Below are 24,079 nucleotides of genomic sequence, written 5' to 3'. Positions count from 1 at the left end.
CTAGAAGGGTGTCTCCTTTTTTTTTTTTTTTTTTTTAATTGTCTGTCTAATAAAGCTAGGCTAGAGCTATTTGTTAATTACAGCTGGCAGTAGGGTTAGCGTAGTTCCTTATCTGAAAAGGAAATAAAGCTCCTTTGGGTAAAAGGACACTTCTGTACCACTTTCTCTTTAAGTGGACTTTTCAAAAGCACACTTGAGGACTTAGATGTTCAGCTGAGGGTGGTGGTGAAGGGGTTGTACTCTGCCTCGAGGAGGCACCACAGGAGACTGTCCTGAAACCTGTCCTGCTTAACATCTTTATCGATCACCTGAAGGAGGTAACAGAGTGATTTGCATCAAGTTTGCAGAGAACCACATTGAGGGGAATAGTTGATGCCCTTAAGGGAAAAGCTGCCATTCAGAGGGACCTAGGCAGGCTGGAGGAATGGGCTGACAGGAGACACAGAAAATTCGGCAAAGACAAATGCAGAGTTGTGTACCTGGGAAGGAAGACCCCCGGCAATGATACAGGCTGGGAGCTGACCGGCTGGGGAGCAGCTCTGCAGAAAAGGCACTGAGGCCTTGGCAGACAGGCGGCAAGATGAAGGTGAGCCAGCAGTGTGCCCTGGCAGCCAAGACGGGCAACGGCCGCCTGGGCTGCATGAACAGAAGCACAGCTAGCAGAGCGAGGCAAGTGACTATTCTCCTCAGCTCAGCGCTCATTAGACTGTGCCTAGAATATTGTGTCCAGGCTTGGCCCCCCAGTGCAAGAAAGACATTGATAAAGTGGAGCAAGTTCAGCAGAGGGTCACCGAGGTCAGGAGGGGGCTGGAACATTCACCCTGTGAGGAGAGGCTGGGGGACCTGACACGGTTCAGCCTGGAGAAGGGTATGTAGGCTGTGAGGGGACCCAGCAGAAGCCGTGCAGTACCTATGAGGAGCTTATGCAGAATGTAGGCAGGCTCTTCCCAGTGGTCTGTGATGGGAGGGTGAGAGACAATGGATGTAGATTGAAATGAGAGATGTTCTGGCTGAATGTAAGGAGAAACTTTTCACCACGAGGACAGCCGGGCACTGGAACAGGTTGCCCAGGGAGGCTGTGTAGTCTCTGTCCCTGCAGGTTCTCAAGACCTGACTGGCTAAAGCTGTGAGCAGCCTGGTCCGATATCTTAGTTGACCTTGCTTTGAGCAGGAGGTTGGACTACAGACCTGCTGAAGTCCTTTCCAACCTGAATTATTTTGTGGTTTTATGGCTTGTGTGCATCAGAGATTAAGAGAGCCGAAGTAGCACTGCTTGTTCTTGTGCCAGAACCAGGTTCACTAGTAAGCAGAGAGTGCTAGCAGCAAGCATATGTCCAGCAGTTTGACCAGTGCTGTGAATCCTCGACTATACTGCTTTTGGGCCTGTTCTGATAAGTCTGCAGGGAACTGTGTTTTGCTTCATCAATTTACTAGCTCAAGTGTCTGCTACCTCTGGGATCTATTTGCCACTTTCTGCTGCCAAACGTGTGTGTGCATCCCATGTTCTGATTTGGTACTTCCAGTTTTGCTGCCTCACCTCTGTGAGTGCAGATGGCAGCCAGTACTGAGTGGTTTTGAAAAGCCCAGGTTTTCTGTAGGCTCCTTGCTGAATTTAGAGTGCTAGTGGGAGGAACAAAGACTGGGATGATTTGAGAGACAGGTAGATGTGAGATGTCCCCTCCCCAACTCATTACTCTGGTTTGATTGTGTTGGAGGCTTTTGCTGTTGGCTCTTGAACTTGAACTCTCCAAATTTAGCAATGGGATTTTCAGCCTGGAATTTCTTCCACTTGGCAGCGTGCCAGTGCTTTTGTCTACTGAATAGGCTTCGGGGCATGATGCAGATACATTTATTTTGCTTAGCTTTCACTTGTTTTCCATTTTTATGTGTCTTTTGGTTTGTTTTTTTTTTTTTGGTTGGTTGGTTGTTTTTTTATCTCACTTACATTGTTTCATTCTTGACAAAGCCACAAACTATTTGCTCATGTTTCTGTAGGCAATGGCAGTGCTTTTTTAATGCAGCTCAGTCTAGGTAAGTACTTGTAAGATTTTTGTGGAAAACCCAAAACATCCTTGACTGCTACAACAGCAGACTTTATAAATCACAAAGTAAATAAACCAGTTCAAGTGTTTTCGTAAAGCAGAAATAAACAATGAAGATTGAATTTAAGGAGCTTGGCTCTCCATAGTTGAATCTTGTACAATTTAGCAGCGTCAAAATATCTACCTCTTTTTACAGTGGTGTTTATATAGGGTGGTGAAGAATCAGACCTATGTAATATTTTGTGTAAATTAGCTGAGGAACTTCTGGCTGTTTTCCTGTTTGTTACCTCAAAGAAAATTAGGCAATTCCTATATAACAGTTTTATTTTTCCAATTTTACTAGCACCCACTGTTTTTTTGGAAGTATACTTTTATGTTTTACTGGGGAGAATGGGTTTATTGGAGTGATTACTGCAACAGATTACTACTTAGAGGATCTGGTATTGCATATTTTGTATCAGAACTCATTTCTTTTCAATCAGATACTGGCAGTAGTGGTTTGCAGATTCCTGTCCTTTGTTATTATTTTCTATTGGTTATCAGCTTCTGCAAAAACCAAATGACAAATTTATTAACAGTCCAAAATCTCTAGATAGAAAATGGAAATCAATAAGAATATTTGCAAATAAAGATTATTTGTGTGAGAAAGTTGCAGGATTGGGTTGTGTGATGTTTGAATATGGGGCAAAACAAGAACACATGCCTTGCTGCTGCAGACAACTGTGTCCTCACTAGCATATGTTATAGCATAACAGCAGGCTTTTAGAATATGTAAGACATGTTTGCTCTAGCCTCATCTGAGATCAGTGTCAAATTCTTTCCTCAGCCCACTTTATGCAGTAATGTGTTTATTCTGTATACATGTTCCCTGAAGTCTGGGCTCCTACTGTGTGCCCAAAGCCACTCTGCTGTTCAGAAAAATCTAAAAAGATTCATATAAATTATTCTCACTCTTCTTTATCAATACATGAGCAGATTCATTGCTTCTCCAAGAGACTGCTGAGACACACAACAGCAATCTAAAAATCCTCTATTATGCCATGAGCTCCTGTAATCCCCGTCAGTACACAGTAATTCTTTGTGATAGTGGAATGTAATATTATAACAGTATTTTATAAGCTGCATGTAGATTAAGACTGTTGTTAATTATTAATACTTAAAATTTTACATTAATATTTATATTTTTTTCCTGTGATACCATGTTTTATTAAAAAATAAAAATTGGGCATATCCAAATCAGTTAAATGATTACGGTAACATTATATTGCTTTTCATTTCCTCAATGGCATCTGTGGAAATGAATGTGCCTTTTTTAATTAAAAAAAAAAAAAAAAAAGGTCTGTGTGCATGTGTACACGTGTGCATATATTTATAGCTTGACAAAAGCATAATTATATATGTGTGTAATATATGTAATTTGAAAAAGCATATATATGTATTGTGTACATACATATGTACAAGTACAGCAAATGTGGTAATGGCATACAGAAATGTTGAGTGATATTTTAAATGTAAAGCTTGTGCCAGAATGCCACAGAACTTAAGACTGAGAAGCTACAGGGTTTTATACGTGTTGTTGACTAGGGTCTCAGTCATGGTAACTGAAGAAATAAATTTGTCTCTCTCACCCTACGGTTTAGGGATCTGTGTGAATCAGGCACTTGTTTTCTAAGAAGCAGCCTGCACGATATATGCAGAAAACAAATTAATTCATGCCATTCTTGTTGAGGAGAGGTGATTTGTGGTTGTTTCTTTTTCTTGAAGAAAGTTTACTATTTCTACTTCTGGATTGTTTGCTAATCATTTTACTGGAATCAGGATTTCACTTTGTTTTAAATCAGAACTTTTTTCTAAACTCATGGTTAGGGAACTTGACAGGTGAATTTGTGCTGGCCCAAACTTCTCAGGTGCAACTGGAAAGTTTCTCTAATTTATGTCAGCTAACCTTCTGTGAATTGCTGAAGCATGTTACAGACCAACTATGCTCACCCCTGCTGTGAAATGTCATTCTTAAGTAAGGTGGGGAGTGGGGGTGGTAGTGTCAGTGAAGTTTTTAACAGGTCTGGAAACTGTTAGATACAATCACGATAAAACAGTTTTATATTTAAGATAATTCTGGGAAAGCATAGGGAACACCAGGACCCATTTGCTCTCTATTCAGAATATGTGTACCTACTTATTTGAAAGAATAAATTAAAGCTACGGAGTGAAAATATATCTTAAGGAAACTAGCTGAAAACAAAAAAAAGTTGCTTAAATGTTTCCATAAAACTCAATTCAGGGCTTCTGAGATTTCTTTTTTTTTTTTTTTTTTTTAAAGATCTGAATACTTCCACATTGCTGCTTTTCATATTATTCATGGTTAAGCTACTCAGTTTGCTCACCCGCAGTGAGGCCAGCCCAACAATATTCCTGTATATTATGTTTATTTTCTTATCAGCAGGATGGTGTCTGCTTAAAGGGCAAATGGTTGCAGTAAGCCAGTCCTGTCAGTCCGTAATTATGAACTGTCAAGTGGTTCCAGTAAGAGGCAGGAAGAACTCTGGAGTGTGGAGTTGGTCTCGGATTTGGCCCTGGGAGATGGAGAGCGAGAGGCTCTCGTAGCCTTTGTTAGTCAAGAGTAGAGTTTTATTTTATTGAGTTTCACATTGTAGGGAAAGAACCTGAAATAATGTTTGGCATGGAGCTGGACCACCTTGGGTTGGAGCAGAGGCCTGCAGATTGTAATTCTTTTTCTGAACGGCATATGTAAGAGACAGAAACTAACGGCAATATAGATTTTTTTTTTTTAAAGTGATTTGCCTCAGTTTGAAATGCCAAAAATGGGGTCTCGGGAATGCTGAGAACACTGACCAAAAGTCCCTCCAGGGTATCTCAGACGTGTAATCAAAGAAATTCAGTCCCCTTAAGCAGAGGCTTGTGCTGAATGTTCTGGGAAGAGTCTGTCTGCTGTTAATGTAGCAGGAGTAATAAATACTATTACTTTGCAGACTCTGGCCGGATTATTAAAAACAATAGTCATACCTGTTGTTATAAGATTCTTTGTTAGATTTGGGGAACTGCTTGACTCCCTAGTTAAATTCACTGAAGCGTTTCCAGCATGAAAACCTGAGCCAGCAGACATTTTCTATTATCCTGTTGTTATGTCATGACTGACTTCAGTTTTTACAGTTTCTATGACAACCGTGATTTTTGATTGGTAAAGAATAAAGTGCTAAAAGATTTTTTTTTTTTTTTGGACTGTACAGTATTTTTCCATCAAAGGAGTAGAGTGAAAACATCAAGATGCTTTTTGCTAATCAGTATTGTAATTGAATTGCTGCCTAAGTGTAGATACCTGTTTGTGGCAGACTCCACATACACTAATTTTTCAGATAGAACAGATGAGAAAATAGCCCTATTACGGTTGCCAAATAACTTTCTGGAAAATTAATGATAATTTATACTTACAGTTTAAGACATTCTTATTTTCCAAATCACATAGATATTTACATTCCCATGTTAACCCTTAAAGAAATGTACTTATCAAGACATGGCTCACAGCAACACACCAGGTTGTTTTCTGAGATTCTGTGGCAATTTTTGCAGGTCGTCAGCAAAATGGTACTTGGGAACTAAGGATGGAATTTCATCAGGTGGGAGTCAAAAAAAAAAAAAAGGAGGAACAAGAACATGACTTGCTGGATTATGAGAGAGTGGGGTCAGAATGCACAGGTGAACAATTAGTGGTTACTGGGGAAATAGAGAGGAGCTAATAAAGAGCTGATGAGGGTGGGAAGACGGCTTGTTGACCATGTCATGTATGAAGGAAAAGAGAGAAGGAAGCTCCCTGAGACAAGAGGAGCTTGACAAGCATCAGGGTGTTTTTCAGTAAGAGCAAGAAAGCAGTGGTAACAGATTTTACTTGGTAAATATGTCAGTTTGCAGAACGGGCTACAGATTGGCTGGCTCATAACTGGGAAAAGAGGGAGGGCTAATGAACAGAATGAGAATGAGCCAGCTTATCAAGATCAAAGGAATTTACTGCTCCAGCAGTTTGCAAATTCTTAGTCAGTGAAAGTGACTCATCCTCTTTCACTACATTGATGTGTGTGGAACATATTTCAAAAACACATTAGAAAATTACTGGGAAATGTTGATTAGGATTCTATAGCGCTTCCGGATCTGTTCTGCGTTTATTAGTTAGAGAAAAGCACCTTGCACTAAGAGCGGATGTATAAATCCTGGTCCGTAGTCAGCAGGTCTGGAACCATCTTTTGCAGGCAAATCTGGGATCCCCAGTTCAGAATGACACTAACACGATGCGTGAAATGATATTTGCTGATCGGCTCTTGTCTGTGAGATTTGCTAAAAATTAAACAGGATGGTTGGATTTTGTCTTTGATTTGTGATGCAGAATAAAAATTAGATTCACAATTGGAGTAGTATACCAAGTTGAGTCTTAGCCACTAGTTTTAGACATTTTATAGCAGTTGATGTCTTTAGATGCCATTACAATATGCAAAATAATTTTAATAACTTTACAGTCTAATTTATAGACATAGAATGTGAAGTTTCTTTTTTCTCACCTGTGACGTGCAGGCAATTTTAGAAACACAAAATCATGATGACCATGGCTTTCTTGATAAAGAGGAATTTACCTAAGCCCAAAGTCTTTAAAATCCTTTCAGAAGTTCTTTTCAGCTAGCTTGGATTTGAACTAGTCTTACCCAACATCCTTTTCTGGAGAAGCCATAAGGTTGGGATGTAGATGGGCTTTAATTTAGTGAAGGCTTGTCCATGGTCTTTGGCAAATAATATCAGAGTTTAAAAATGTATTTCTAAGTGTAAAAACCTTAGATGTCTTGGGTACTAAAAGTTGCTGGCCTGCTCTTCAGACATGAAGAAACATTATGACAACATTTGGATACCAGTGAAAGCTGTGGGTGGCCTGATACCATTATGTTAGCTTCTGTAGGGAAATCATTGATGAATCAAATCATAAAGGAAGGAAAAATGGATTTTTCTGTTACCAGTTGATAACTTATAATAGCTTCATTTTTGTGTGAAAAATTTTCTTCATGCTTGCTTTCTCAAGACTGCTCTATCCTAACACTAACTTTTATTCCTAGTGAGAGTCCCAAAGGCTCTTCAGCAGCTTTCTTTGAATTTGCTTTATGTGCTCTTAGAAAGCAAATGAAGCTTCAGAAAGACTCTTGTAATATCCTCTCTTCTTATCTAGTGCCATGTTTTGTTTCATACATTTAGTACATATTCTGCGTTTTATACTGGTCTATAGCTTTTTGCTACCAGTCTTTAAAGATGGCTTTAAAGATGTTTTGAAATTTAAAACCAAGTTAGAATTAGTGCTTTTAATAAATTATATTGTCTTCCTGTCCATTACTATAAACTTTATAACTCATTTCAGTATGTACCACCCTCGGTACATGAGCCATTGGGTAGTGTTTTCTCCTCGCTGAATGCTGCTCTGCTCTTCTTTGCTCACACAAGCAATTGATTTAGCAGTAGGCACGACAGAGGGGAGTTAACACCAGGAGGACAGCAACATAAAGGTGCAGGTTCTACTGGTAGTGGATCTTCTTTTAGAGGTTCCTTCCATCCAGTGGCTTGTTCTCGCTCAAAGGTTTTTTCCCTATCCATTGATACAGCTTCCAAATCTGTTGTTTGTGTGACCATGCTGTAAGAGATCTTAAGTCTCTAGCAATGAGCTGGGAACAGCCTTCTGTGTGGGGTTTTGTGTGTGTGTGTGTGTGTGTGTTTTGTTTTGGTTTGTTGGGGTTTTTTGTTTGTTGTTTTTTGTTTTTTTAATAGACTAGCAGTTGTGCTTGCAAAGCAGAATTAACAAGGATGAACTTACGAGTTTTATCTTTTCTTGGTACTTCTTGATGAAACTCTTTTCTAATGCTTACAAGAAAGATGCAACTGCATCTTCTTATCTGTGTTTTCAGTATTATCAGCCTTCAGTGATCAAGAGTTTTATATTCTGATTTTTATTATGTCATTGGTATTGTACTAGGGCTCTCTGGCCCTATTGGGCCTAGACTTGGACCTGCTTAAGATGAAGGCCTGTATCTGCATACAGAAAATACAGACTTCCTCAAATAATTTACAGTCTTACAAGGCAGCAAGCATATAGAGAACTGTAGGGAGAAACGGATCCGTGGAAATTACTGACCTGTGAGCAAAAACTTAAAGAACTTTGAAACATTAGGGAAAAAGACAAGTATTCTGCCTTCTGGAGGCTGTATTGGCTTCTTACTTTCTTCTTCCTCTGTAGATCAGCTTTATCTTCCACATGTATTATAGTCTTGCTGTTTGCTGAGATGTTCCTGTGCTCATGGCAGTCCACTGGTGTGCACCAAGCATGAAGTGTATTGAAGATCCTGATCCTTACAGAAATATAAGGAAACCGAGTATCAATCCTCCCCAAATACCATGGTGACATTTTCAGCAGCTCTGGTTAGGAGAATATACACAAACTATTATTTCTTTGGAATTTGCTAATTCAGTGAAGTAAAAACAGTTACATGGAGTATTTGATTTTTTGCTAAAGCTCTGATGGAAACCAGACAGCTTTCTCAAACTTTCTCTGTTCCACGACAGCTTGTCCGCTTGGCTTCCCAGCAATCTTGCTGTGGTGTCTTGTGTTCATCTACCAGTGGTTTTGAGCTTGCAAGAGTTTAAAGCAAGTGAGGGGATATGATTCTTCATTGATGCTATTCAACGCTACTGATTATCATCTGTTCACTAAATATGTAGCATTTTTGGTGTTTTGATTGCGTTTGTCAATACTGATGCTACCCTACCACAATGTATTTGTAGCACTGATAGCATTAAGGCGTGTGGGTAGCATCCAGACCTCGAAGCTTATATTTCAGAGTTTTTGTAATACCTGTAAAAAAAAAAAATAGATAAGTAGCTGGTTTAGTCTGAACTCACATAGTAGCGAAATGACTGTGTTCTAAAGGGGAAAACCAGTTAGCAGTTGTCAAGGACATTGACTTGTCCTGTTATTTGCCAGTTCACTATCAAAGCCAATTAGAGTCTTTTTGTAATGTGGAGTCTTTTGTATTTTAATGAATTCATCATCAACTATGTATGCCCCTGAGTAATAGTGGTGAGAAAGGGATTTTCACCATCAGACTGACTGAAGACTATACCACTTCCTCCCAAGTGAGGCTTTAACTGTTGTTATCTGTGGCTCCAGCGTTGTTACATGACTGGGTTTCGCTGTGTGCTTGTGTGCAAAATAATAATATGCCAACCCATTAACTCCCACTTGCAATGAATGTACTGAATACACCATCGCAGAATTTGCTGTGTGCTTATCAAAGACAGCTTAACCTAATGTGAGTGCTTTCTGAACTGCTGGATTACTGATGTTTGGTGGGTTGCTCTGTATAAATATTTTTCTTATTTGCAACTTCTTGTAAAGTTGATTTGTCTCCATTTTGGAGACTCCAGGCTTGAGATGCAGACAGAGAGTCCATTTTTAGTACTGAGAACTAGTTTTCTGTGTGTTTCCAAATGGTTAGCTGAGTAGTTCAGCTACACAAGGATATTAGGGGATACTTTTGAAAATGTTAAAGCAGGAGTTATGTTTGGAAGTAAACTAATGGCGATTCCAAGCACTTCTTTAGCTTGCTCTTACTTTAACTGAGGCATGGCTGTATTTATACATCACCTGCTAGCAAAGAAAGCAGCCATAGGCCGTGGTCATCTGTAGAGCTATAGTTCAGCAGTGGTTACTATGGAAACTGTAGATGACCTACATTTTAGGAAAAAGTGGTAAAGTTTCTGTGATTTTTTTTTTTTTTTTTAATGAAGCCCACCTATTGATTTCTACTACTGTTTATCATCTTTTACACATTGTTTTACTCAAGTAGTATTATTAGTTTTGAGTGATTAGTGTGGAATGGACACAAGAATCTTGGGGCAGAGATACCATTTCATTATTACACTACTATTTAAAATTAGTAGAAATTGTTAACTTTGCTGTCATGTCTAATTGTATGTCCTTAAGAAGAAGGTAACACAATTTAATTAATTAGTGTGTATTATAATCATGTGTTATTTATATAGCTACCAGTGTATGGTCTATAATGGCTTTCAGTGGAAAGGCTCATTCTTGTGAATTTTTCTATTTGACTAACATTACAAGTCAGTAGGCTGCTGTATGAATAACGTTACTCAAACTATTGGACTTCGAGTAAGCGTCAAAAATGCTTCTGGCTTTAGTAAATTCAGCTTGTCGTTGCCTTTAAGGAAGTGAGAATTTTCTCGGAAAAAAGAGCATGTACTGCAGACATTGTTAGAGAAAAGAGCAGCCAGAAGATAGGACAATGTGTGATATTTGAAATAAAGCTTGAGTTGGCATTTTAAATATACATTTCTCACAATGAGATTAACACAGAAAGATAAGTGGTGGGCTAGAGCATGTGCCTAAGGAAGTCATTAAATGTTGTGATTTGTCTAGAACTTTGGCTTGCAAATGAGCCAGGCCTGGATTTTCAGAAAATTTTGTTAAAACAGGTTCTCAGAGAAAGGACTTACGTTTAATGTTTTTTATTTGGGTGGCTTTGTTGGTATTTAGATAAAAACCCTGTTCTACTTTGAATTGTTTATTGTACTTTGTAATGTGAAGGAATCTTTAGTTTCACAGAAATTAAGGGCAGAGAGAAGCTAAAATATAGACTTGTTTGGGACCAAATATATTTTTCATTACTTCATGGACCACTTGCTAATTACTGAACCCTCTCTCGTAGCCATCAGATACTATCATGACGTTTGGTGGGACTGCTAGAGCCTGAGGTGGGACTACACAGATCCATAACTGCCCATATGGGCAACGAAGTTGGTGAAGGGTCCAGAGCACAAGTCTTATGAGGAGCGGCTGAGGGAGCTGGGGTTGTTTAGTTTGGAGAAGAGGAGGCTGAAGGGAGACCTTATTGCTCTCTACAACTACCTGAAAGGAGGTTGTAGCGAGGTGGGGGTCGGTCTCTTCTCCCAAGTAACAAGTGATAGGATGAGAGGAAATGGCCTCAAGCTGCGCCAGGGGAAGTTTAGGTTGGATATTAGGAAAAACGTCTTCACTGAAAGGGTAGTCAGGCACTGGACCAGGCTGCCCAGGGAAGTGGTTGAGTCTCCATCCCTGGAGGTTTTTAAAAGACGGGTAGACGTGGTGCTTGAGGACATGGTTTAGTGGTGGACTTGGCAGTGCTAGGTTAATGGTTGGACTTGATGATCTTAAGGGTCTTTTCCAACCTAGACAATTCTATGATTCTGTATTTGCAGTCATTCCTCACTGTGCACATCTACAAGATCATATGCATCCTGAAGCTGATAATGGAACCACATCCTGATTTCTTCTGTATTTCCCACTTTCTCTTCTCTGCCCACGCATCCTTTGTAGCCCTGCTTATTGCTCTCAAGTTTATACAGCCTGCTCAGTTTGATCTATACTGCGTGGCATGCTACGCTCTATCACATCAGTCATGTATTACTAGATTAGCTACCAACTCGTTTGTTTGCATACCTCAAAAAACACAACGTTTTTTGTTTGTTATCTTCTTTCTTGCTCCAGAAAGGTTGAGTTGTATGCACTGTGTCCGTCTGCCTACACTGTGATACATGCAAACAGCAGCAGTATTGGCAAGAAATATTAATTACTTCTGTAAAACAGCCAGTACTAAATGCTTTTGGGAGTTGATCTAGTTTGCCTTTATGATGCAGACTTTAATTATCACCTAAACTTCCTGTATCATGATCATGATCAAAACCTTTGTTTTCCTAAATTATTTTGATCCTAAAAAATCTTAAGCATGCCTTAAATAGAGAATGGCTCAATAGCAAGTGTTGCACCACTGATGCTTAAGATCATAGCAAAGGCAGCGTGTAGGAGTTGTGAGCCCAGAGAGTCATGGCCTGTGCTGAAGGAGGATACGAAATCACCAGAGGCCTAACTGGAGTCTGTACCAAAGCTGCTTCGTAATCACGTTGTTATGATCTAGCTGCGAGCACAAAATACCTTCCAGGCACATTTGAAGTGTCTCTCTACTGCTTCTGGCCGTAAGCCCGTCTCCAGCTGTGCTCAATTTTCAGTGCCACAGAAGAAGGTGAAAAATGATCAGTCAAACTGTAGAAACCAGATTCTACATTCAGAAATGTTGAAATGAATATTCCTTTGTGATCCTCTGCAAGTTGAGTTGAAATACTGACCCAAGATAAGATTTTTTTGATGTTATTTTAAAGCAGGATCACAAGTGTTAGGGGCCGGAATGGAAAGTGGCACGAACAGGCATCTGTGATGGCAAAGCCAGAACTGCCGCTGCCTTGTGCCACCAGTCCCTTCTCCCTTTACCACAGCCATGTCCACAAGTGTGTAGTATGGATCAAATGTTTTTTTCAAAACCTATATCCAAAAATGTCTTTTAGAAAGATATCAAACCTTGCTTTAAGGACTTCAACAGATGGCAGGTCTGTCACCTGCCTTGGTAAGCAGGACTAATGTTTAATTGTCCTTGCTGTTACTGAATTTTGTTCTGTTCGGTGAAAGACAGGGAGGTTTTCAGACTCCCTGTTGTGTCAGAGCAGAAGTAGCTCCTGTGTACCAGAAACCAAATGTGCATACTGGCTACATGCTCAAGGGTTGTATGATCATTTATACTAAAAAGTCAGGTCTTCTCTTATGAAATATAAAATATTTTGTTAGTCAATAATTGTGTGCAATAATTAAATATTTTGATAAAATAACTTCTGTGCCTTACTCATGCATGTGACTCACATGCTGTTCTGACTTTTTTCCCCCCTAATATGGTAATCGGTTTCATTGCAAACAAACTGAATTTTCTGTTTGTTCTGTGAGTGTGCATAAGGCATAGCTAATACTTTGACAGAAATTCTAAAAGTTTGTTGGTATCATTTTAACAGTAATGAGACATGAATTTCATTTTTTTAAGGACAGATTAAGGAAATGTCTACAGACTGAAAACATGATTTCAGAGGTCTAAAAATCTCCTGAGAGAAACTGGCGTTCTTTGAGATCACAAGGTCAGTAGTACAGTAGCAGTTATTCACATGCGTATATCAATACAATTATGCAGGCCCAATTTCAATTCTGTACCATTTGATGGTACAAAACATGATGTTATATTTTGCATCTCTGCAGAGATTTTATTAGCAACTTTAGAACAACATTGTTAAAAAATTCCAATTTCCAGCTGCAAGTTTATATTTAAAAATGCTTAAAATTCATGCTAAGAGCTATTGGATTAGTATACATCGGCAGCTTCCAATGTAATTAGATTTATACAGGAAAAATGTTCCTAACATGTTGCCTGTGTTTGTTAATTTGTTGAATTATCGCATATTTGCATCTTTCTTCACTTGCTTGCAGAAGTGCAACCTGTTTAATATTTTGGAAAAGGAAACACAAAATTATCTGAAGAGGTACTTTCAAAGCTTGTATTTTAATTTGTCACATCATGATGTGATTTATTTTTTCCAAAGACTGGAAGTAATGGATATGATTTATTCAGCCACAAAGAGCTAACCAACACATCTTAAGTAGTAAATGTATTCAGAGAACTGTGTGTGATCAGTATAATATTTTAATAACATCACAAAATAATTTGAAATGCTTGATAAATAGCAAGAAAATGATGATAGCATCTTCTCTTGGATAACATGTTCATAATTTGTTGTAAGTTTTTTTTGCTCAGATACTTGAAAACATGTATAATTGTTATCTTTTAGGCATTTGTTATTAGAATGTTATTTTTAAATGCTACATGTACTGATGAAGGAAAAATCCGAAAGCACAAGTGTAGTTAACTCTTATCCTGAAGGATCTATTTGGATTATGGCTTAACCATGATGTGAATGCAAACATTAAGCCTGGCTTTTCATGTATGACTGTGGGTCTAAATGTGGTAGTATGCTGCTTATGTACAGCATCGTGTGGACATGCATATGTAGGGCAATATTCCATGACCACAGAGTTACTGATCTCCTTTTCCTGTTTACCTTGTTGAATGTTTTTATAGCCTGACTCAAATGAACTTTTTCTATGATTTCTTTTTACCTTATCTGGATTATCCTTATCACACATTACTGAAGGTAATTGGCAATTGATTCTCTTTCAGTAGCTTAAGCCTTACATTATGTTGTGTCTGATTTTGATTATCTGATGAGTTTCTACAGTGAAGAGGAGGATACATGCTGCTTAATGAAGGCTCACTTGGCCCAACTTTCCTGATCTTTAGCGTATAAGTGAAGATGAATTCATTAGATTTTTCGCATAATATTCACTTAAGAAAGAATAACACTTTCGATATTGAAATATTTTTCTTTTGCTATACTCAAGTGATGTGAAGTGTGTTCCTGTTACTTGTGTGCTTAGCATGCAGTAAGGTGGAACTATAATGAAGAAAAAAAACCCAGAAAAACAGTACTGCTGACTTAAGAGGTGGTCCATTAAGTTAGGTTGGTAAATGCTGCAGGAAAACTTTGCAAATGATCCTTGGTGTTACCGTTGTTCCAGTGCTGGGTGCAATTAAAAATGTGATTTAGCAAGGTGATAGACCAATATTCCTTTAGTGGCTACAGCAGAGAGGGGGGTTGTGAGGAATTTTCAAGTACCAAGTAATTTACACTAAGGCAAGCTGAATAGCTCACTGTTAATTTGTGCCCTTCTCTAGACAGATGGGATATATATGTAAAACTTTGAGAAGATCTTCAGAGGCGTGTTATGTTTGTGTTGCAGTATAATAATAACTTGAACTGTTTTTGAATTATGGTTATAAATAAATCTTGCAACATAAGGCTTAATCATACAGTCATTATTGAAGAAAAACTTTTGAAAATGAGGCTTAGTATCTACATGATAATGCTGTATCTGTAACTTTCTGTTCAGGGTTCTGGTGTTTTGTTTTTTTTTTTTTTTTTTTCTCCCCACACCCCCTTCCCCCCCTTGGCTTCATTAACTGTTAATGGGGTTTAGAGATCAGAGGAGGCTTGGCCAGGACTCACTGTCTGTAAATCTGTAAAAAGGTTTGGCAATTAATAAATGTGCAAACATATAGAATCCTTTGTATCGTTCCTCCAGAGCATAACCCTGGTGATCACGAAAACCAATGCACTAAGTTCTGTTCTGTCAACAAACTGTAACATAATTTTACATTAAAATTCATTTTAATTCAAATCTTAATATTTATATAAAAGGAAAGATATATTAGGATTTTTCAAAGAACATGATTTAGGAATCTAACCCTCTTTTAATAGAATGAAGGCTTGTCATTCAGTTGTGCACTTCTATCAAATTTCTGTAAATTAACATTGTGTCACATTGTTCAATCTTTTCTTGGTAAGAGTAATATTTTAGAGCTCGAAGATATTATAAAGGAACCAGTGTTTAACATAACCTCAGTTTACTAGATAATACTTGCCCTGATCTTGCTTATCATATTTTAGCATTTATTGTTTTGTTGAAAATGGAAATAAGGAAAAAAAAATCCTGCAAAGCAACCTAGACAAAATGCAAACAGTGGAACTGTTCGCAAAATGCAGTTGCACGTGATAGGTAAGCCCCACGCTATCATCTCACGTGGAAAATCTGTGTTGCAGACTCAGTGAGTTGAACTTTTGGAGTCGCTTGCAAAACATTTACGAAGAAGAAAGATTGTTATCTGCTTTTGTACAGGTAATATCCAGGAGAGCCTTTCACTCACTGCCAAATCTGTGGATAAAGAAAAGGACCTTAAGCAACCCCCATAGAGGAGCCCCCGGTTCTTGTAGCAGTCTGAACTCCTAGGCCTCGTGCCTGCTAGTAACGCACAGCCACTGGGTATAGGATTTTGTGTTCTCATTCATTGCCATGAATAAACATTTAGATAAGAAGACAGCCTTCTCCCTCCTGTTTTTCTAATTCTCACAATAAGGCATGTAGGAGGAGAGCATGTGATTCTTGATTTACCATGTGATTTGATAAGAATCTTAGACTTGCTCAAAAATTGCCTTTTTAATAAACAAAATGGTTCATTTATTTCAGTAAGCATGAAAACATGCATCAGATTTTCTGGAATTAATTTCTTAGATGCCTAAATGTTACTGAACTTGCAAAACTTGTTGATACAATTGTACCTAAATTCTGGGTCATCATCAGACACTGGAAGACAGTTACTGCCTACTACTAATTCCTGGTTATATCTGCTATCTTAATCCTGCAGTGTGAAACCAAGCTTTTGTCATATTGTTCTGATCTGAGACGTGGAGGAAGGATAAGAGTTCCCACCCCTACCCCACTTCTCCCTCTGCTACTTGGAATTAGGTTTCTGGACTATGTAAGAGATCAGTTGAAAGGAGTTTCCTTTTGCAGGGTTTATTTAGTAAATAACATAAGTAATCTATCTAATACATGAGATAATAGCATAAATAACTAACACGATAACAGAAGTTATCTATTTTTTTGATGTTTTTTTCTCCTTGCCCTTCCTTTTGTGAAGGGGGATTTTGTTCTATGTGCTTTTCAAATGGCAGGTTAACTGCTGTAGCTAATTCACAGGAATAAGCAAATTCCAAAACAAGGACAAGCTGGGAAAATTAATAATTTAACCTCAGATAGGTGGGATCTGCACAGAATTACCATGAAAAGTTTTTGCAAAGGCTTTTGTCTTAACCACTTAATTTTAAAGTAGCTTTAGAAGTGTTTATTCTGCAGCTGTTTCAAGACAGACTACGGTCTGACAGTTCAAGCGTCTTGTCACTTTTGTGCCTTCTTCCTTGGGCAGTAACCTATCTTTTCCATGCTTTGTGGACACCCCCCTTACACCTCCCTTCCCATACAGTGTCACAGCAGCCTCCACTTAATTTCTCCCTGTGGATCAGCCCTCCTCAGAATTGTCAACAGTCATCACAGCCTCAAAAGAGCAAGTGTATTAAGGCATATGCTTCGATGCATCGAGCAAAGCCATTTTTCCATTTCTGGAGTGGTGTCCCCTCTCTGTATGTTACTGGGTTTGAATTTCTCTTTCATTTACAGGACAGACAAATGATAGAAATTTCTGCATACTTGTAAGATGACAAATAAAATTTTGATGAAACAGGTTTTGCCTCTACCATACATACGAGGGAGGAATTGCTAGCTGATAACAATTCTGCTTCCCCCTGCCCCCCAGGTCCAAACACAAGGTTCCTGTCCACCATTTATCTCCACATCCTGATCTCTGGCTAACAACAAAGAGGGGAAAAAAACCCAAACCCGCAAAAAACCAACCAAACAAACCCCAAAACAAAAACCAAACCAAAACCTATCTACAGCTCTTGAAATGACTCTGCATTTACAAGGTCTGAATAGGGATGGGGATGAAAAATGTACATATTCAAATCTGAATCCACTGTCTTAAATGGGGGGGAGCAAAGAGACAGCATAAATCACTAATCTAATTGTGCTGGAACAGCTGCCCAGATATAGCAACTGTGAAGTCTGGAGTAGAAACCTGATTAAGTTGTTTATTAACCATTGTGGCATCTAACTTAGCTCTATGTGCTATATCACTCTATCTGGATCCAGTGGCTGCTTTAAGACATTTTAGCTGGTGGGGATAAACCCCTCCGAGAGTTACTGCTCAAATGCAGCATATACATCCTCCTCAGTGGTGCTGGCTTGGTGCTAGCTTGTGTACTCAATTAGCACCGGCGAGATGTGAGACATGCAGACTTACCGAAGGCTATAAATTTCTGAAGGGGATGATCCCCGCTATCACAAATGCAACAGTTTTCCCATGCCAGGATCCATAAAACTGCAGGACAACTGTACAGAGGTTATTTCAGGAACAAATGGCATAGTCTTATTTTTAAAAAGGACATCATTTAATTTTATGTGACGGTGCCTGCATTTTAACGCAGAGCATAATAAAGCCTGAACCCTTTGGCTGAGGTCAGCCTATCTACTAGTGTCTTCTTTTAGGAATAGTTAAGCCTATAAAGAAAAATTTTTCTCTTCCCTTAAAAATTTTCCAGTGGTTCAGGACAAGAGTTTTTAATCAGAAATCACAATATATGGGAACATGGAAGATTTATGTGACTATAAATTCCCTCATAGGACTTTTCTCCCTAGAAGTTAGAAATACAGAATAAAAAGATAAAAAGCCATGTGTCCTGGGTTCCAGCTCGGAGAACAACTGCTGCAAAATTTCTCTTGCAGTACTAGGGGTTTGTATTGTAAGTTGTGGGGCTGTGGTTTCCATTCTGAGAGTTTTGCTCAGATACCAGTATTAGCTAAAAAGAATTATTTACTGGGGATGTCAAAACCCAATACTTAGAGAGCAAAATTAATTTATATGTTTTGTACTTATTATGTAAGCTATAAAAATGCATGAGTTGTCCATTTCAGGACTGGGAACCAGTTTAAAAATCCTAAGTAATTCCACTGGAGAAGGGGTGTATTATGTAAAGAATAAGCACTTTCATAGTATCTCTACCCTTTTGTCTGTGAAGGTACAGATTTTGTTGATAATATGATGCAGTGTTTGAAATGAGACACAGGGACTTCAGAGGCTTGTATTCTAGGCTCTAGAGTTTCCTTCCTTTGGGAATTTGAAGAATTCATTAAGTAAATCTGGCCAGGAGAGATTAAAGCCCTCTTTTAGCAAGGTGCTTAAGTTATGTTTAATGGGAATAACTGTGCTGGGACCACCGGTTTTTAATATCTGTTCTCATTCAAATGGGGCCTTAAAAATCCAACCATCTAAAATTACAGCAGAATAAATGGTTAAGGATACTGATGAACAATTTCAAAAAAGCATATTATTCACACTTAAATATTTTAACAATCTATTTCTCCCTACCTCTGTTTCTTCATCATCATCCCTATTATCATTTTGATTGTTTGAAAAGCATTATAATTCAGTGGTCCAGTTTAGTACTTAAGTAAGTCCTAGACACATTCTTGTTATTTTTAATCCATCAAGAGTACCCAACAGCTCCTTTATTTTCTTTATAGCAGTCTAATGAGGTCAGAAAGGTCTGAAGAAACGAGCAAGAAGGGTCATAATGGCTTATGCATGGGTCCTTTTCTGTAGGCTGATATTCAGCATGCTGGGAATGGGTCAGGCTCTGCTGTTTGGATTGTGCGGTGAAATAATGACAAGAGCAATTTGACAAGTAGTCTTCATTATCCTTTCCCACAGAATGTATTTCCACGACTAGAGCAATTAGTAGGGATTATCTTTGAGAAGAGAAATAAATGGCTTTTAACTGCTTTGTGTGTACTAAAATAATGCTAGATGGTTTAAATTTTTCCTATCTGAAGAATTTTTTTTTGTAAATTTAAGTGACAGGATATCACCCTGTGTCAGAAGAAACAGTACTTTCCCATCCACTTACTGCTATTACTCAGAAATAGAATTGTAAAGTTTATATCAGGCTTAAATTTTCAGACTTGCTGCTAGAATTTTCCTTTTTTTTTTTTTTTTTTTTTTTTTTTTTACTTTGTGATTGTCAACAGTGCAAAATAACTACTGATTGATTTTCTTCCTCTAATTATTTTGACTTGTTCAATGAGACAGATTCTCTAACTGGTGGTCTTGAAGCATACCTTTTACTTTTAATCAGTAAGAGTGCAATTGTAGGATAAGTAACAATAAGATGATGTTTGAATTTTTTTTTTCATATGGAGAAGCTAGGCATGGAGTAGTTAAACTCCTCAAGGTCTCACAAAATGACTCATTAAAAATGGCTTTCAGGGTTTTAACTGTTTATGGAAACTGGTTTCAGGTCTCTGCTGCCAGTCCAATGCTAGCAGGTAGATAGGTTGTCCATTTTACAATCCAGAGAAAAGTTTTGAATTATCACCATTAGTTAAAGTATTAATAACACCTGTATAGTGCAAATAACAGTTGTGTAGCAATTAATAAGTGCTTGGTAGTTTCTTTGTAATATTTTTCTAATAAGAATGCGTGGTATTTGTTGCTAGTTTTTATTCCTACTGTTGAATTGTACACAATCAGGCTATGGCTCGAGTCCTCGTTGGTTACCCACTGTGCAGTAAAAATTCCCCTACATTGTATTTGACACTTAATGTGTACGTGGGCCTCTGAATTTTTGGCTTTGTTTTCTGAAGATTTGGCTTTGGCTGATGACTGGGTGTTGGATAGAGGGTTGCAGTGCTCCTACCACTAGCAGACTCACCTTGTACGCTTAGATTGAACAAAACCCTGGATGTGTGGACAGGCAGGAATTTTCACTCCAGTTCTGGCTCAGGCTAGATTTGACGCAGCTGTCACCCTATCTAGTATTTTGGGTTTTGGCTTTCCCCACCCCCATCCATAGTAGTCTGAGCTCATCGGTATATTTTCACCAACTTCTTTGATTTTGTGGAGTAAAGTGATACCTCTCATATTTTACACTTTTTGCTCGGTGCACATTACACTTTGTGAATTTTGTCTGTGAGTTTGCTGGAGGGTTTGGATGCAAGGGAATTGCTTTTCATTACTTTTTTAATGGATAAAATTATGCTGCTAGCAAATATTGGCAGTCAGTGTCGTAGTATGGTATTTGTGGTATTCTCATTCAGTTACTTCACTCTGTCATTCAGTTACTTTAGGACCCATGTACCTTATTTTCTGCATATATACATTAGCTACAAATATATTTCCTAGATCTCAAAATAAACATTTCTGCCTCATCTTCCACAACCCGTCTTCAAGAGTTTACCACGTTTCATCTTCTGAAATGTTGGCTTGCCTGTGCTTTTTTCCACTCTTGGTTCTTCTATTTCTCTAATTGCTACTCAGTTTATTTTTAAAAAGGCACTTTGTTTTTTTGCTTCCCCGTCCTACAACTTTCTATACAGTTATATTTTTAGTGGCCTTTTCATTTCCATCTGTACTTTTTCTGTCTAATCCAAGGGAAAAAAAAAGTTTATTTATGATATCTATGCTAACAATAGATGTATCCCTCTCAGAGTTTTACTATAAGATCGTTTTCCAGTGAGTAGTTTGTCTCTCCTCCAAGATAGTTAACTGAACTCAGCTGTGAAGCAAAAAATCTTATGCAAATTTTTTAGCATTTTCCATCCCAAGTATCACTAAATCCTGGCCTTAACAAATACTTTCTTATTGTGTTCTTATGTGTATCTAATGCTGCTTCAAAGGTGATGTTACTCTGACCTGCTGATGCATCTCTCTGTATCCCCTTCAGCATCACACTTTTTTTACTGTCATAAATGTATATTCTTTGCCTCTGTTTCATGAAATACAAGTTCTTCTTGGTCTTTTCCTCTCCACTTACCTGTCAGCGTTCATTAAAATTGGTAACTTTTAAAATTTTCAACTCCCGTGCTGTTTCTAATGTTTTGGAGCAGTTCCTGCAAATGTATTTCATTGGTTTTTAAAATCTTTTGTAAAACTCACCTTTATCATTATGTCTATCAAATTTTCAGTTGGCATGTAAAAATAGCTGTTCGGAGATGACAAGTGGTATCTCTTTGTTTTCTCTGCAGTCCTAGCTCTTTGAATCCACCTTTGTTTCCTGCTTGACATTTAAGATATTTAGCTTCTAAGGCTGTATATCAGAGAACGTTTTAAGGCTATATGTCAGGCTATATATAGCTTTTAAGGCTGTTAATGCTGTCATTATTGTGGTATGATAATCTAAGGATAACCACCAGGTGATGTTTGTGGGGAAATTAGTGTTTTTTAATTAGATTAACTTCTACAGTTAGAAAAATAGACGGACTTTTGTGTGTATGACCCCTTTCTCATGTCCTCAAAGGGTTCAGTTCTCCTAGTCATCTCAGCTTGTCTACTTAAAGATACTGCTTTTCTCTGCAAACTCTGCCTCTGTCATTGCTTGACACGCTGAATGTCATGACAAGGCTAGCAATTGTTGATCTGGGTCTATTCCGCTATGATTATAAGTGTAATTTTTTTAAGAGTTGTTTGCAACTGCAGGAAAAGAATAAGAAGATCAGCACAGAGTATGTACCAGTTTGCTGTTTTAAGTATGTTACAAGCTAAATATGACAACTCTTCAGGAATTCTCACGGTACTGGAGATAATGAGAAAACTGCAGGATACACAAGGCACACTTATGAACTCCTTGCCATTGTAAATGGCACAAAATATGTTTTCTGCATGTAAATGGGGCCATTCCTGTCTCTCAGTCCAAGACATCCAGGGTAGTGAGAATGTCTTTTGCTCTGGAAAAGTAGAACAGTTGGCCCTGACAAATCTTTATTTCTTGAAATCTTAAATAGCTGAAGTCTGCATTTACAATCCTGTATCCTGGAGACTCACATGACCACTACTGACAGCAGACTTAGGGCAGAAGGAGAGCAGTTCCAGGCAGGCAGCTAGAGCAGTGATAGGGTCACTGAAATCCACCCACCCCAGGAGATGGAATGAGACAGCCAGGGACCTTGGCTTCCTGCTCTTCAGTCACAAAACTGGTGAGTTCCTCTCTGAGCTTGGAGCTGTTGATCTGGTAAAAGTCTGTTAACACCAAATGACAGCTGGTGCTGTCAGCTTGCACCTTTGCTGTAACCTGGAAGGTCAAAACAGACACGTTGACTACACTCTTTCTAAATATCTGACAAGACTAGTATTATCTCCACTTATTATAGCAGAAATAAACAGGGTCTTCGTGTTCCTAAAAGGAAAAATATTGTGACAGAGACAATATTATCCTCAGCGCTTAAAGATGTGGAGCCAAAGGGATAAATCTGGTTAAGAAACCACATTCAATGCAGGGATGCCAAAAATCACACTGAGGTGGTAATCGCTTCTTTTCTGCAACATAGGAAACACTCAGATGATACAGCTTCCTATCAGGTGATATCAGTGGTCCCTACAGTCCAAGTTTTGTCTGTGCCATAAGTTGGTGAGCCTTATTCAAAATACTTGAATATAACCCTGGTTAGAAGTGGGTTTGGTTTTTTTAATCTATTCACTGGAAGACATGTCAAATAATGATTTAAAAAAAAAAAAAAAAAAGAGAGAGACAAAAAGACTTTCCTCCACTGAAGGTGCACCAACACAACATAAGAGGCCGAAAAATCTGCCGTCTTTAGGGACTGTAGCCTGACATACTCAACCCATGGCTATTGTTGGGGTGATAAGTGTATCTACTTAATACCGTGAACAAAAATCTAACTGGAACATTAAGTCCTGCAGCTGGTAGGTATCAAGCAGTTTAATTAAAAAAAAAAAAAATCATTAAGGTTTCTGAAATGCTGAAATCTTGAAAGATAAGAATGCTCTAATAAAAGTCTTTATTTAGTCCTGATGCCTTTTAGGTAGAACGGTTAGATAGAACAGTCACTTGATTACCGCTTCTACAAAAGAACTTCCAAACTTGAGCATGTTGCAGAAATGTTTATTCTTGCGCAGTTTCAGGGCATGTTATCCTTTTACTCTCAGAATGTTAGACTGAAAACAGTGTGTGTTTGAACACCAGTTGAAAACTGTGTAATCAAATTGTAAATTAGCAGTCCATTTTGATCATTGAAGTCGTGGATTTATACCAGTGCATCCTAGAACTGTCCACTGATTTGCTATATGCATGTGGTTATTTAAACATTGCTATTCGATATTCTTCCCATATGAAAGAAATGGCAGTCAGTGTTCCTTAGAAAACATATTTCTGAATTGGAGGGGCTTACTGGCTGAAGCTTTAGAACATTAGAATGACATAGTAAAAAGTTTGCTGTAACAGTATAGTGGTTCAGGTTTTAACTTGATGAAAATCTTGTATATATGCTATGAAATTTATTTTGGATGCTAAAATATATGATAGGATTTTTCATTTAATTTCTTCAACACTGATTTCGGGGGAAGTGAAATCATTGTGGTGTTTTCAGGGAATCTCCTGTAAAATACTTTTACTTTCTTAATGTACTCTGCTGTCATGGAACATATAGGGGAAAAATGTGTTGTATTCTGCTGGTAGAGAAGACTCAAGATAAGCAATAAAATTCCCAGTGCTGTGCTGATGTTATCAGTGATGCTGGTACACAAACGAAGTAAATAAAAATTATTTTC

General features: G+C 38.1%; 1 protein-coding gene across 1 annotated transcript in view; it reads left to right on the top strand.

Annotated features, from left to right (window-relative positions):
- Nucleotides 1-24,079, top strand: part of CSRNP3 (cysteine and serine rich nuclear protein 3) — a gene marked incomplete at its 3' end in the record, with an annotated part of 86,525 nt that overhangs the window by 15,212 nt on the left and 47,234 nt on the right. The gene's annotated exons all lie outside the window — the stretch shown is intronic.

The sequence above is a fragment of the Platalea leucorodia genome (assembly GCF_965183815.1).
Source record: "Platalea leucorodia genome assembly, chromosome: 5".
Classification (NCBI taxonomy): domain Eukaryota; kingdom Metazoa; phylum Chordata; class Aves; order Pelecaniformes; family Threskiornithidae; genus Platalea; species Platalea leucorodia.
Note: the sequence above shows the minus strand (reverse complement) of the source record. Positions and strands in the feature narration are given on the sequence as shown.